At 38.5% G+C, this 15,448-nt stretch overlaps 1 protein-coding gene across 5 annotated transcripts in view; it reads right to left on the bottom strand.

The window, feature by feature from the left end:
* Positions 1-15,448, bottom strand: part of LOC136853372 (probable G-protein coupled receptor Mth-like 2) — an 85,112-nt gene that overhangs the window by 34,636 nt on the left and 35,028 nt on the right. For 2 of the 5 annotated variants that reach the window (XM_067128791.1, XM_067128792.1), the window contains exon 2: positions 12,643-12,776. The exons of the other annotated variants lie outside the window; for them this stretch is intronic. The gene's annotated coding sequence lies outside the window, so the exon portion shown is untranslated. The remainder of the gene's footprint in view (positions 1-12,642; positions 12,777-15,448) is intronic. 5 annotated transcript variants of the gene reach the window in all.

Genomic DNA, 15,448 nt, shown 5'->3' with positions numbered 1-15,448 from the left:
GGCCGAAGGGACGCTGCAAAGAACCTTAAGTAATGCCTACAGTGCACCGCGTGAGGTGCACTGACGGCACTACTCCCCTACAGGGGCAATAATGCTTGGGGATAGTGAAAGGAAACTGGAGATTTGTGGAAGAATCTGAAAGAGGAAATAAGATTGAGGGTGAATGACAGCCAGGAAGATGGAGCCAATAACATAATTATGGACAGTTGAAAGACAGAAACAGCAGATTCTAATGAGCATTTGAGCGTAAATATTTCAGAAGATAGTAAGGGAAGCTACAAAAGGTAGCAGGATGTGTGCAATGAGACTAAGAGGAAATTTGGGGATGTCTAGGGAGGCCAATGAATTGTTGAACCAACTGACCTCTATGGAAGCGAAGGGCAGATGTTGAATGCAATTGAAATAGAATGGAAGCTATACAGATAAACTGCTTAAATAGTATTCGAGGTCTAAGAGCTGAAAGGGTGACAAATGTGAGAGAGAGAGAGAGAGAGAGAGAGAGAGAGAGAGAGAGAGAGAGAGAGAGAGAGAGAGAGAGAGAGAGATGCTTACGGTCAGATTTCCATAATACTTCCAATTTAATCGCAGCAAATGGATGGCACAGACGCGAATTAGGGTAGACAAAGGACAACCTCCGCAAGTGTGGGCGGGAATTCATCACGCATAATTGTATGCTGCATTTACTCCGCAGCAAAACAAGAGCACTTGTGATCCCGAAGCGAACTAAATTTAGATTCTTGCTCTGGCACGAATTAGGTTTGCTCGAACTTCGTAAAGCAACCAAGTAAGCGTCAGTAGTTGAGGGGGCTATAAAAAAACTTGTCAGCCGTTACTTGAATACGTCATTTCGACTGATTTATATTCTTTGTACACACACACACACACACACACACACACACACACACACACACACACACACACACACACACACACGGGCGTGAATCAGGGGAAACTTTATGTGAATTCACCTACCAGACTATTAGCACTATCTTTTGGCTCTAAGGGAGAGGAATCATATCTTTCGGCTCTTAGGGAGAGGAATCATATCTTTCGGCTCTTAGGGAGAGGAATCATATCTTTTGGCTCTTAGGGAGAAGAATCATATATTTTGACTCTAAGGGAGAAGAATCATATCTTTTGGCTCTATGGGACAGGAATCATATCTTTTGGCTCTAAGGGAGAAGAATCATCTCTTGGTTGTAAAGGGAGAGGAATCATATCTTTCGGCTCTTAGGGAGAAGAATCATATCTTTCGGCTCTTAGGGAGAGGAATCATATCTTTTGGCTCTAAGGGAGAAGAATCATATCTTTTGGTTCTAAGGGAGAGGAATCATATCTTTCGGCTCTAAGGGAGAGGAATCATATCTTTCGGCTCTTAGGGAGAGGAATCATATCTTTTGGCTCTTAGGGAGAAGAATCATATATTTTGACTCTAAGGGAGAAGAATCATATCTTTTGGCTCTATGGGACAGGAATCATATCTTTTGGCTCTAAGGGAGAAGAATCATCTCTTGGTTGTAAAGGGAGAGGAATCATATCTTTCGGCTCTTAGGGAAAAGAATCATATCTTTTGGCTCTTAGGGAGAGGAATCATATCTTTTGGCTCTAAGGGAGAAGAATCATATCTTTTGGTTCTAAGGGAGAAGAATCATATCTTTTGGCTCTAAGGGACAGGAATCATATCTTTTGGCTCTAAAGGAGAAGAATCATCTCTTGGTTGTAAAAGGAGAGAAATCATATCTTTTGGTTCTAAGGGAGAGTAATCATATCTTTTGGCTCTAAGGGAGAGGAATCATATCTTTTGGTTCTAAGGGAGAGGAATCATATCTTTTGGTTCTAAGGGAGAAGAATCATATCTTTTGGCTCTTAGGGAGAGGAATCATATCTTTTGGCTCTAAGGGAGAAGAATCATATCTTTTGGCTCTTAGGGAGAGGAATCATATCTTTTGGCTCTAAGGGAGAAGAATCATATCTTTTGGCTCTTAGGGAGAGGAATCATATCTTTTGGCTCTTAGGGAGAGTAATCATATCTTTTGGCTCTAAGGGAGAAGAATCATATCTTTTGGCTCTTAGGGAGAGGAATCATATCTTTTGGCTCTAAGGGAGAGGAATCATATCTTTTGGCTCTTAGGGAGAGTAATCATATCTTTTGGCTCTAAGGGAGAAGAATCATATCTTTTGGCTCTTAGGGAGAGGAATCATATCTTTTGGCTCTAAGGGAGAAGAATCATATCTTTTGGCTCTTAGGGACAGGAATCATATCTTTTGGCTCTAAAGGAGAAGAATCATCTCTTGGTTGTAAAGGGAGAGAAATCATATCTTTTGGTTCTAAGGGAGAGGAATCATATCTTTTGGCTCTAAGGGAGAGGAATCATATCTTTTGGCTCTTAGGGAGAGTAATCATATCTTTTGGCTCTAAGGGAGAGGAATCATATCTTTTGGCTCTTAGGGAGAGTAATCATATCTTTTGGCTCTAAGGGAGAGGAATCATATCTTTTGGCTCTTAGGGAGAGTAATCATATCTTTTGGCTCTAAGGGAGAGGAATCATATCTTTTGGCTCTTAGGGAGAGTAATCATATCTTTTGGCTCTAAGGGAGAGGAATCATATCTTTTGGTTCTAAGGGAGAAGAATCATATCTTTTGGCTCTTAGGGAGAGTAATCATATCTTTTGGCTCTAAGGGAGAAGAATCATATCTTTTGGCTCTAAGGGACAGGAATCATATCTTTTGGCTCTAAGGAGAAGAATCATATCTTTTGGTTCTAAGGAGAAGAATCATATCTTTTTGGCTCTAAGGGACAGGAATCATATCTTTTGGCTCTAAAGGAGAAGAATCATCTCTTGGTTGTAAAGGAGAGAAATCATATCTTTTGGTTCTAAGGGAGAGTAATCATATCTTTTGGCTCTAAGGGAGAGGAATCATATCTTTTGGTTCTAAGGGAGAGGAATCATATCTTTTGGCTCTAAGGGAGAAGAATCATATCTTTTGGCTCTTAGGGAGAGTAATCATATCTTTTGGCTCTAAGGGAGAAGAATCATATCTTTTGGCTCTTAGGAGAGTAATCATATCTTTTGGCTCTAAGGAGAGGAATCATATCTTTTGGTTCTAAGGGAGAGGAATCATATCTTTTGGCTCTAAGGGGAGAAGAATCATATCTTTTGGCTCTTAGGAGAGTAATCATATCTTTTGGCTCTAAGGGAGAGGAATCATATCTTTTGGTTCTAAGGGAGAGGAATCATATCTTTTGGTTCTAAGGGAGAGGAATCATATCTTTTGGTTCTAAGGGAGAGGAATCATATCTTTTGGCTCTAAGGGAGAAGAATCATATCTTTTGGCTCTTAGGGAGAGTAATCATATCTTTTGGCTCTAAGGGAGAGGAATCATATCTTTTGGTTCTAAGGGAGAGGAATCATATCTTTTGGCTCTAAGGGAGAAGAATCATATCTTTTGGTTCTAAGGGAGAAGAATCATATGTTTTGGCTCTAAGGGAGAGGAATCATATCTTTTGGCTCTAAGGGAGAAGAATCATATCTTTTGGCTCTAAGGGAGAAGAATCATATCTTTTGGTTCTAAGGGAGAGGAATCATATCTTTTGGCTCTAGGGGAGAGGAATCATATCTTTTGATTCTAAGGGAGAGGAATCATATCTTTTGGCTCTAAGGGAGAGGAATCATATCTTTTGGTTCTAAGGGAGAGGAATCATATCTTTTGGCTCTAAGGGAGAGGAATCATATCTTTTGGTTCTAAGGGAGAGGAATCATATCTTTTGGTTCTAAGGGAGAGTAATCATATCTTTTGGCTCTAAGGGAGAGGAATCATATCTTTTGGTTCTAAGGGAGAGGAATCATATCTTTTGGCTCTAAGGGAGAAGAATCATATCTTTTGGTTCTAAGGGAGAAGAATCATATGTTTTGGCTCTAAGGGAGAGGAATCATATCTTTTGGCTCTAAGGGAGAAGAATCATATCTTTTGGCTCTAAGGGAGAAGAATCATATCTTTTGGCTCTAAGGGAGAGGAATCATATCTTTTGGCTCTAAGGGAGAAGAATCATATCTTTTGGCTCTAAGGGAGAAGAATCATATCTTTTGGCTCTAAGGGAGAAGAATCATATCTTTTGGCTCTAAGGGAGAAGAATCATATCTTTTGGCTCTAAGGGAGAAGAATCATATGTTTTGGTTCTAAGGGAGAAGAATCATATCTTTTGGCTCTAAGGGAGAAGAATCATATCTTTTGGCTCTAAGGGAGAAGAATCATATCTTTTGGCTCTAAGGGAGAAGAATCATATCTTTTGGCTCTAAGGGAGAAGAATCATATCTTTTGGCTCTAAGGGAGAGGAATCATATCTTTTGGCTCTAAGGAGAAGAATCATATCTTTTGGCTCTAAGGAGAAGAATCATATCTTTTGGTTCTAAGGGAGAGGAATCATATCTTTTGGCTCTAGGGAGAGGAATCATATCTTTTGATTCTAAGGGAGAGGAATCATATCTTTTGGCTCTAAGGAGAGGAATCATATCTTTTGGTTCTAAGGAGAGGAATCATATCTTTTGGCTCTAAGGGAGAGGAATCATATCTTTTGGTTCTAAGGGAGAGGACTCATATCTTTTTTGGTTCTAAGGAGAGTAATCATATCTTTTGGCTCTAAGGGAGAGGAATCATATCTTTTGGTTCTAAGGGAGAGGAATCATATCTTTTGGCTCTAAGGGAGAAGAATCATATCTTTTGGTTCTAAGGGAGAAGAATCATATGTTTTGGCTCTAAGGGAGAGGAATCATATCTTTTGGCTCTAAGGGAGAAGAATCATATCTTTTGGCTCTAAGGGAGAAGAATCATATCTTTTGGCTCTAAGGGAGAGGAATCATATCTTTTGGCTCTAAGGGAGAAGAATCATATCTTTTGGCTCTAAGGGAGAAGAATCATATCTTTTGGCTCTAAGGGAGAAGAATCATATCTTTTGGCTCTAAGGGAGAAGAATCATATGTTTTGGTTCTAAGGGAGAGATATCATATCTTTTGGTTCTAAGGGAGAGGAATCATACCCCTCGGCTCTATAGGGAGAAGAATCATATCTCTCGGCTCTACGGGAGAAGAATCATTCCATGTATATACAACCTCAAAAGCCTACACACCATTATCAAGAAAACGCATACTGAAGGAAACGGAACTATATCGCAGTACTTCTAAGGAGGCGGCTTCCAGACGTCTTACGCCTTGTTCCCAATATACACAAATTTCATTATCAAACGAAAATTCAATGCGAAGAGGACCTCAATATATCGAATTTTTCTTTGTCTACGCGCATGAGAAGGACACGGCAAAATATAAACCTATATCTTAAATGTTCATTCCCGAATTTCCCAACATCGATCCTCTTAATGACATAACTTATAGTACCATAACATGAACACTATTTAAAATAATTCAATATTCAGATATTTTCGGGTTTCAAATGACTGCCTGGGAACATGAATCTTATTTACGGAAATTCGGCTAAAAAGCCCAGCACTTTGACAGCAAGAGTAAAGAAAGGAAGAGGTAATGGAGGTGAAGTAAAAGGATAAGAAGTGGCCAAGCTGGGGTCATAAGGGACGCAGCAAATGCCCTTTAATAATGCTTACAGTGCACCACGTGAGGTGCACTGACGGCACTAGCCCCTTACGAGATTATCTGGACTCTGATTCGAACAATTGGCAGAAACGAATTGTACAAGAGGTACGGGAGCCGTTCCTTAGGCAAATGCTGAATACTAATACTACTACTACTACTGTTATGAACTGAGGCTGTTGATTTTACGGTGGTAACGGGAATTTCTTACGTCTCACTTAGACCTTCCTCTTAAAAATAACGGGAAATTCATAAGCCCCACTTAGGCCTACCTCGGGAAATTCATGTCTCGCTTAAGCCTACCTCTTAAAATTAACGGGAAATTCATAAGCCCCACTTAGGCCTACCTCGGGAAATTCATGTCTTGCTTAAGCCTACCTCTTAAAAATAACGGGAAATTCATAAGCCCCACTTAGGCCTACCTCGGGAATTCATAATCCTCGCTTAACCTACCTCTTAAAAATAACGGGAAATTCAGAAGCCTCACTTAGGCCTACCTCTTAAAAATAACGGGAAATTCATAAGCCTCACCTAGGCCTACCCATTAAAAAACCCATCAGAAGCATTGAGGTTAATGTAATATGTTCAGCACATTTCAAAAAGATCTCGTAAAACTAAAAAAAAAAAAATAGTTACCTAAACTTTACAGAGAGGAGATTTGTTTCATGCCCAAACCACATTCATCGTGGTAAAAAAACATAAATTAGAACTCCCTGAAATCTGATACATATATATAAGCGCAGATTCTTACCCACACACACACACACACACACATGCAAACTCCTACGTTCATTTACTTACTCTTTCGTTTTGTCCTGCTATGACACATGGGATGTCCAGCTCTCGCAGAATGCCATAAATCATCACGACTGTTGACAAAATCGTTCCATATTCATCGCAACGCAAATTGAGTGCACACAAATCAAGGTCCCTTCGAGAGGCACAAAGTTTTTTTAGTCGTGACTCAGACGCCGCCTTAAAATGTGGTTGTCACAACATGCCCTCCAATTTTTGGGCTCTTTAGCTTCGGTGATGGACCAGTCAATTGCTCCCATTCGTCAATTTGCATATGATGGAAAACTGGAAGACGCCTGGAATAGCTGTGGCGTTCCCTTACTAGTAAGGGATGTCCATACATACATACATACATACATATATATATATATATATATATATATATATATATATATATATATATATATATATATATATATACTCACAAGAACATATCTCTTTATTGTCACTATTATCTTTTGTGACTTTTTTGTCTTTTCTTATTTCTCAAAAAAAAAAAAAAAAGGAAATCCAGTGACAGATTATACAGACAGCTGTTAAGCTTCAGTAATAGCTATTAAAATAAGTTTGAAGAGATTAGGGAAAGCTGGGGAAATATAATTAGTACTGTATCATAAGATGGCTATATTATTATTATTAATTATTATTATTATTATTATTATTCAGATGAACCTTATCCATACTGAACAAGCCCACCAAAGGGGCCACTGACTTGAAACTCAAGCTCCCAGAGGACTAATATTAAGGTGTTCGTTTGAAAGAAGTAACAGGAAATACGAGATGATGAGATCAGCCATTAGAAAAAGGAAAAATAAAATAATGAAAATCAGAAAATCCAAATTCATCCAAAACGTAAGGAGGTTTTAAATCTTAAGCTCAGATGTAGTATAGGAATGCCGACAATGGTGGAGGTAAAATATTCAAGCTGCCAAAATTGTGTATGAGGAGGTAGGTGGGGGTTTGGGAGATGTTGGGAAAGGGGGGTCTTTTTTGAGGCTGCTAAGGGCGATGAAGCGTTTGGTATAAAAATATGATTATGGAAATGCTTTTAGAGAATTACGTGAGAGAATAAAGGCCCAAGTGCGAACGCTACATACACACAGTTAAGTAGAAGAATCTACCACATGCGGGCACATCAATCTACCTGTCTACCTACTACCTACTTATATCTATCCTTAAATGCATATACACATACACATACATATATTTATACACAGTATATATATATATATATATATATATATATATATATATATATATATATATATATATATATATATATATATGTATATATATATATATATATATGTATATGCCACATATATGGTTTAATACCCAATTCTATATATATATATATATATATATTATATATATATAGCAATAAATTGACTTAATTGTGTGGGGATACAACACTGGGTACGATACAACAGTCTGTATTTTTGAATACGCTGAATATTCAATTAATCTAATATATTTTTAATGGTAAAACTAAAAAAAAAAAGAAAACTCAACTGACACATTCATATGCATTAAATCAACAGTGACAATCAGGCAGCTTCAATGAGCGATCTTTCTCATTTTTTTTCTATTTTTTTTATTATTTTCCAATTTTTCAAAATGCTGAAGTATCAGACCAGCGCGCGGAACCTTCTGGGCAAAAGGATTATGAGACTTCAGAGCTTTTCAACTCGCGGCTCCAAAGACTCCCGGATTGTCTCCATGCAAGTATGTCCGTCCGAGGCCTGGAGTCGCAGACGAACGAACATCCGGGAATTCCGTCTTCAGAATCCTCTCCTCAAACTCCTCCGGGAATTCCACTAAAACCGCGTGGCTTAAATAAGCTTTAGAGCAAGGTCCTGTGATCTGCAGACATTCAAAATGTTTTTCGCATCGCTCAAAACAGTGTTTCTTCACGCACTGATGATCATCGCAGTCGTACTGGAAGCGCTCTTTACCGGAATTAACTTCCTGGTCTTTTCGGACAAATTCCCACTGGAAGTCCCGGAATCCAGAGCGAAATCAACGAAGAAGTTTTGACATTTCAACAGAGATTAGATCCTACCAACGACTTCTTTCAATTTACACGAACACAATATCTATCGTATTCAGATTTTATAAGCTCCAAAATCAACGAATCCTCGCCACGGTATTAGAATATTAAACATTAGATTTGTAGGTAGACATTGTGTAAAGCCTAAGTGGTCTCATCCACAAATTAATATCATTGGTCACCTCTTTTGCGTAAATAGAACAGACTATAGAATTTTGGCCAAAGGCCATGCGCTGGTACCTATGAGGTCATTCTGCGCTGAAAGAGATTTTAACAGGTGGAAAACCTCAAAGCAGTTCCACTACGAATCAACTGTTAGGAGAGGGTGGAAAGTAAGACGGAAGAAAGAGAATATGAACGGAGGTAGAGTAAAAGGAATGGAGGAGGTTGCATCTAGGAGCCGAAGGGACGCTGCAAAGAACTTTAAGTAATGCCTCCCGCTCTGACGGCACTAGGCGTCCCACCCCTACGGAGCCTTTTGCGTAAAGGTTCCCAAGAATTAAGCCCAATGTCTTGAGGGCATGTTGGGAAAAGATTAACTGACGGAGTCAAGTCTTCATTTTTTCTTAAAAGGATTCCTGTTTTTTCTTAACTTTTTTTTTTTTTTTACTCTGAAAGGATATTGAGTAATTCTACACTAGAGATTTAAGAAATCATCGGCCCCTTTATACCTAATATAAAGAAAAATGTAGCATTCTCTCTCTCTCTCTCTCTCTCTTTTCTTCATCTTCTTCTATACACTTACACATGAAACTAATACTCTTTAATATATAGCAGTGATACTAAGAAAGGATTAGCACTCTCTACTCCTCCTCCTCCTCCTCCTCCTCCTCCCCCTCCTTCTTCTTCTTCTTCTTCTTCTTCTTCTCTGTACTAACACAAGAAACTAATGCTCTTCAATGTAAGGCAGTAATAATACGAATAAGTTCGCACTCTCTACTCGTCTACAACATGGCCTACCAATCGCCCTTTCTATAACAGCGTCAACACTTATTTTTTTTTGTTTGTAAATCTGCCCGAATACTGACTGGCCTGTCCACAGCCTCTCCCTCTACTCCTTCAAGTGAGGAGGCGTCCCCCCTACACCCTCCCCCCCCTAACACACGTCAGATAAAACTCTCGAGTTTTATGCGATCCCCAGACACCCCACAATCGCAGCCTACTTCAAGAGGTTTCCTTTTTTGCGACCCAACAGGACATACGTCTTTCTTCTTCTTCTTCTTCTTCTTCTTCTTCTTCTTCTTCTTCTTCTTCTTCTTCCTGCTATGGTTTGTAAGCGCTGAGGAACCCTGTCCACAATATAAGATGAATAAAGGGAACGTCATCTTTATCCTGTGATGATAAAAATAATTTGGTTGCTGTGCCTAGAATTCGGACATGTAAGATATATGAATATATGTATATATATATTACATAAATATATACATATTGTATGTATATATATCTGTGGTGCATCACTATATTGTGATCGAAAATAATGAATAAAAAAAGCCACAGTAATGTAACTGATAAACTGTATTTTTTTTGTATCTTGAAAAATACAGTTTATCAGTTACATTATTGTGGCTTTTACTCATTATATATATATATATATATATATATATATATATATATATATATATATATACACACACATATATATATATATATATATATATATATATATATATATATAATATATATATATGTATATATACCCCTACTGATGATTGTTCATCAAAGAGAATTTAACAGGCTACACTCAGCAATAAACAGCTCGTTACAAACACAACCACCTATACACCTACACACACGCACACACACATACACTTACGTTAGATATGTCCTTGACGTAAACCCATTTTTAACAAGTTAGAATTTATGAATATATCAATTATTATATAAATATATAATAAATTATGTATCCACACAAATATCAAAGGTTCCACGCTTTTACCATTTATTCTACTTGACATATGATTTTTTAATTAATACACTTCAAATTACATTTGGCCATCTCTTTACTCACTTATACCGCTGACACGCCAAGTCTCTCTCTCTCTCTCTCTCTCTCTCTCTCTCTCTCTCTCTCTCTCAGCGCACAGAGCTTTTTGACTTACTCTCCGCTTCCGAAAGAAACGAACTGAACGATCATGGAAGAAGAAGAAGAAGAAGAAGAAGAAGAAGAAGAAGAAGAAGAAGAAGGAGGAGGAGGAGTTCGGGAAAGATGTAAAATCTTAAGAGAGTTCCATCACCACAAACCCCAATTTTACGATTGTAAGTAAAAAGGGAATCGGAATTAGAATATAAAATTTAGGCCAAAGGCCACGCGTTGGGACCTATGAGGTCATTCAGCGCTGAAAGGGAAACAGAGTAAAGAAGGTATAAATGGTGTAACAAGAGGCAAACCTCAAAGCAGTTACACTATGAAACAACTGTTAGGAAACGGTAGAAATTAAGATGGAAGAAAGAGAATGTGAACGGAGGTACAATAAAAGGAATGAAAAGGGTTGCAACTAGGTGGCTGAAGGGACTCTGCAAAGAACCGCTTACAGTAAACCCCGTGAGGTGCACTGACAGCACTACCCCACTACGGAATTTAAACACTCCCTTAAACAATTAAAAAATGCGCCTAAGTTTCTTCAGCGCAATCGAGTTTTCTGTACAGCGTATAATCAAGGCCACCGAAAACAGATCTCTCTTTCGGTGGTCTCTGTATAATGCTGTATGAGCCGGGCCCATGGCTCTTTAACCACGGCCTAGCGGTGGCCTGTTCTATACCGTTGCCAGACGCAAGATCATGGATAACTTAAATCTTAAATAAAATGAAAACTACTGAAGCTAGAGGGCTGCAATTTGGTATGTTTGATGATTGGAGGGTGGATGATCAACATAGCTATTTACAGCCATCTAGCCTCAGTAGTTTTTAAGTGCGGACGGACAGACAATGCCAGCACAATAGCTTTCTTTTCAGAAAACTAAAAACTAATTTGAATGGCTAAAATTGAGTCTTGTATTTGACTGATAAAAACAGAATCCCGTAGAGACAAAAGATGCCTTCTACTCAATTGGCTAAAACTGCATTTAGTGTATAAATACCAAAAAGCCTTAAACTGATCTTCAAGTCTTCGAAAATATTATTGGATAAAATGCGTAGTGAGACTGTATTAATACCAGCGAAAAAAAGTATCTCTGTTAAAAAATTACTAACTTAAACTGTTAGACAATCACTATGTAACTTGAATTTAATAACTTAAAGACGTAACTTTGCATCAAAACTTTAAACTTAATCCAAATAAAATAAAAATAGTAATCACACCCAACACAACGACTGTACTGAAAATACTTGAATATCAAATTTACACAATAAATCAAGATTTGCAATTCAAACAGAACCTGCAACATCAAACTGCTTCTGATACACTCGGGGAAATATTCCGACGAAAAAAGAGAACCGCACCTTGCAGCATTTCAATGACCATCGAAGCTGTCACTCGGAGCTGGACAGCAAGCACTGCAGCAGCAACAGCAAGCGTCTCAATGGTACCGCATCTCTTCCCTCGCCTGTTTTTTCTCATCATTCACGAGTTACTGTTTGTCCAACGCCATAGTAGCGAGTACGTGTTAGGTTCGGTCGATTTTATCAACGCCCTGACGAGTCGGAGGCGAGGAAGAGAAACGCCGGACGCCATATCTTAGAAACTAACCATAGAATTTTCTTGAAAATAATCTCCTAATGTTTCCCACACCCAAATTACTGATTACATATGTTTAGCCTAGCCTAGCCTAGCCTAGCACTAGCCTAACCTAACCTAGGGGCATGGCAATACTAGCATACATCTCGGGTATTTGCAACCAGGAGACTTCCGCATTACAGTGAATTCTGCGTCATGCCATCCATAAACACTCGAGCATTAGAGGCTTATCCCTGAATATAACCTCTTTTCAAAATGAATTTATCTTTTTAGAAGGCGAGTTTTATTCATCCTCCAGGTATGAATTTGACCCGTTTTATTCAAGTCCTATACTCTACTTGCTCAGACTTTCTTCTTTACAGAGGTGGAAGAATGCTATGCAGAAGTTGTCTTTTAAAATAAAATGCCTCGCCGGTTTCTTAAAGAATTGGTACACACGGTGAAATAATAATAATAATAATAATAATAATAATAATAATAATAATAATAATAATAATAATAATAATAATAATCCTAGCTTACCTAGAATAGAATAAGCGATCGAGCCGTCTTGACGTAAATTTCATACCAAAATTTCACAAGTCGTTTTCTTCCATCTTCGAAGAGAGAGAGAGAGAGAGAGCATTATATCCACTGCTCATACATTAGTGGGTTAACTGCCGAGAGAAAAGGCGTACTTAAACGACAGAGGATTAGCACAGCTGATGCAACGATATAAAACTAAAACACTGTCGTGTAAAAGTTGTCTAGTGGATGATTACAGAGATGCCATACCCGCCCTCCCCAGACCCTCCCACACACACACACACACGCACACACACAGTAGACACTAAGGGCCGGCCTTTAGTAAGGAAGATCCGGACGTCATTTGAACAGAGAAAAAAAAACTTATCTTCTAAATGATGCATAATATTCTCAAAAGGCCGAGTAATACGTCAGATTATTTTCAGTCCATAAAATCTCATAGAATGGCGAAACAATCCACAATGGCGTAAGTGTAAGTATATGTTAAAAATATATAAAAATCGAGCAGGTTCTTGAAAACTTAGTTTGTGTATATATATTTTTAATATATATTGACAATTGCGCCATTTTGGATTTCTTGGTTACTTTCGGTCGCATTCCTTTTATACAGATATGTGAAGATGTCAACTTATGAAATGGTTCACCAATCAAATGTTAAGTCAAACTTCTTGGGACATGCGTCACTTAAAATAATCAAAAGCTACATTATTATTATTATTATTATTATTATTATTATTATTATTATTGATAGTCTTTCTTTTATTGGAATATAAAATTTAGGCCAAATGACAAGCGATGCGACCTCTGAGATCATTCAGCGCTGGAAAGAAAACTGAGAATAGGTAGGTTGAAAGGTGTAACAGGAGGAAAACCTCGCAGCTGCAGTATGAATCAATTGTTAGGAGAGGGTGGACAGCAAGAGGGAAGAAAGATAATATGAACGGAGGTACAGTTAAAGGAATAAAAGGGGTTGCAGCTAGGGGCCGAAGGAACGCTGCAAAGAACCTTTAGTAATGCCTACGGTGCACCGCGTGAGGTGCGCTGACGGCACTACCCCCCTACGGAACTGTTTTCTTTGAAATATTTTGAACCCATCTCTGATGCACTTTCAAGCAAGCTTCGTAAATCTTGTCGAGTTTTGCTGCACCTTCCAAGTCTGAAAATTTCTATCAACGCGCCAATCTAAACCTTCTTTCCCTTCTTCGACCACTTTCTTCATTATGAAATCTAGAAGAAGAAGGGCAAGCAGAGAAGGTGACACAACATCAAATCTAGAAGAAGGGTAAACAGAGAAGGTGAAACAACATCCTCTTGCAGCACCCCACTATTCAATGAAATTCACTGGAAAAGACTCCATCCACAAGAACTTTGCTATTACTTCCCTCAAGCATGATTTCAATTAACTTTACATACTATTTCACGGAAATGCCCCGGTGGCGCAAGACCTTCCTTAATACTGGTCTGGACGTTGCCAAATGTCTTCTCGTCATCAACAATAGCCATCAGAAGGTGATTTTTAGTTTTCTGTAAAAGAAAACTATTGTGCCGGCTTTGTGTCCCCGTCCGCCCTCGGATCTTAAAAAAATACTAAGGCTAGAGGGCTGCAAACTGGTAAGTTGATCACCAACCCTCCAATCATCAAATATACCAAATCGCAGCCCTCTAGCCTCCTCAGTAGTTTTATTTTATTTAAGGGTAAAGTTAGCCATAAGCATGCTTCTGGACTCATAACTGTTTACTCTAAAACTCTCTCAACTGATACGTATTGAGAAGCATTATTCATAAGTGGTTCAAATGGACGACTGTCTTCATGCTATTGACAACAGAATTGTGTCTTAATTTCATGAAAAATAAAATCTTTCCTAGATAGTTTAGTACAAGCCCGTTGGGGATTACCGTACAAACATAAAAAAAAAGACTGTAAATATTATAAAGATAATGACCCCAAGAAATATCAGTCCTAGATAACGACCCCGAAAAACACTTGGGGGTCACTATCTAGGAAACATCCGAAAAATAAACATTAAATTAGGAAATCTATTGATGATTGCATCGCGATAAAATCATCATCTTAATGTTCCATCCGTGACAGTAAAACAAAACCTTTTTCTTTAGAAAATGTCTTTCGAATAGCTCAAAGGGGCATCAAAACGATAACGGGAAGAAGAAGAAGAAGAAGAAGAATAAGTACCAAAATATCAACTAAAGGACGTAATCATGATGTGAATTCACGTCTTCTAAGAAACTTGAGTAAATGAACACTTTACGAGGTATATCAAATAACAAAAATTAAATAAACGAAAACTATCACCATGCAGTTATAAGCATCAGCAGCCACGGTATCAATCATCCAATCCCTTCTCCTCTTTCCGACCTCAATACCATACGCTCAGCTCTAGGCCGAACTTCTTGAAGCAAGGCTAGAATGTGGCGGCAGCGGCTCTTTTCATGTACGCCGAGCGCCACTCGAAGGATTCTTTATCAACAAGCATTCTGTTTGAGTCCTTCCAGACGTATCATCAGGCGACACGTCTTACGCACACACAAACACACACACACACACACACACACAGGCGCCTTGTGCATTAGGAATGAGCGAGGGGTCAAACAGCATGATTTTATCCTAGACGGCTTCATGGTTACCAAGGCGCATGCGTGCATGACCTCGGTAGAGCTTATCTGCTTGTAGCATCGTGACCTATAAGCTACCAAAGTGAAAGTTTTCTTTTAAATGGCCTCCCCTTATAATGGGGCGAGGAATGAGAAGCGGTTACTCAAATTACTGTACGTCCTTCTACATGGG

The sequence above is a fragment of the Macrobrachium rosenbergii genome, chromosome 27 (assembly GCF_040412425.1).
Source record: "Macrobrachium rosenbergii isolate ZJJX-2024 chromosome 27, ASM4041242v1, whole genome shotgun sequence".
Taxonomy (NCBI): domain Eukaryota; kingdom Metazoa; phylum Arthropoda; class Malacostraca; order Decapoda; family Palaemonidae; genus Macrobrachium; species Macrobrachium rosenbergii.
This window is presented reverse-complemented; position numbering and strand designations above follow the sequence as displayed.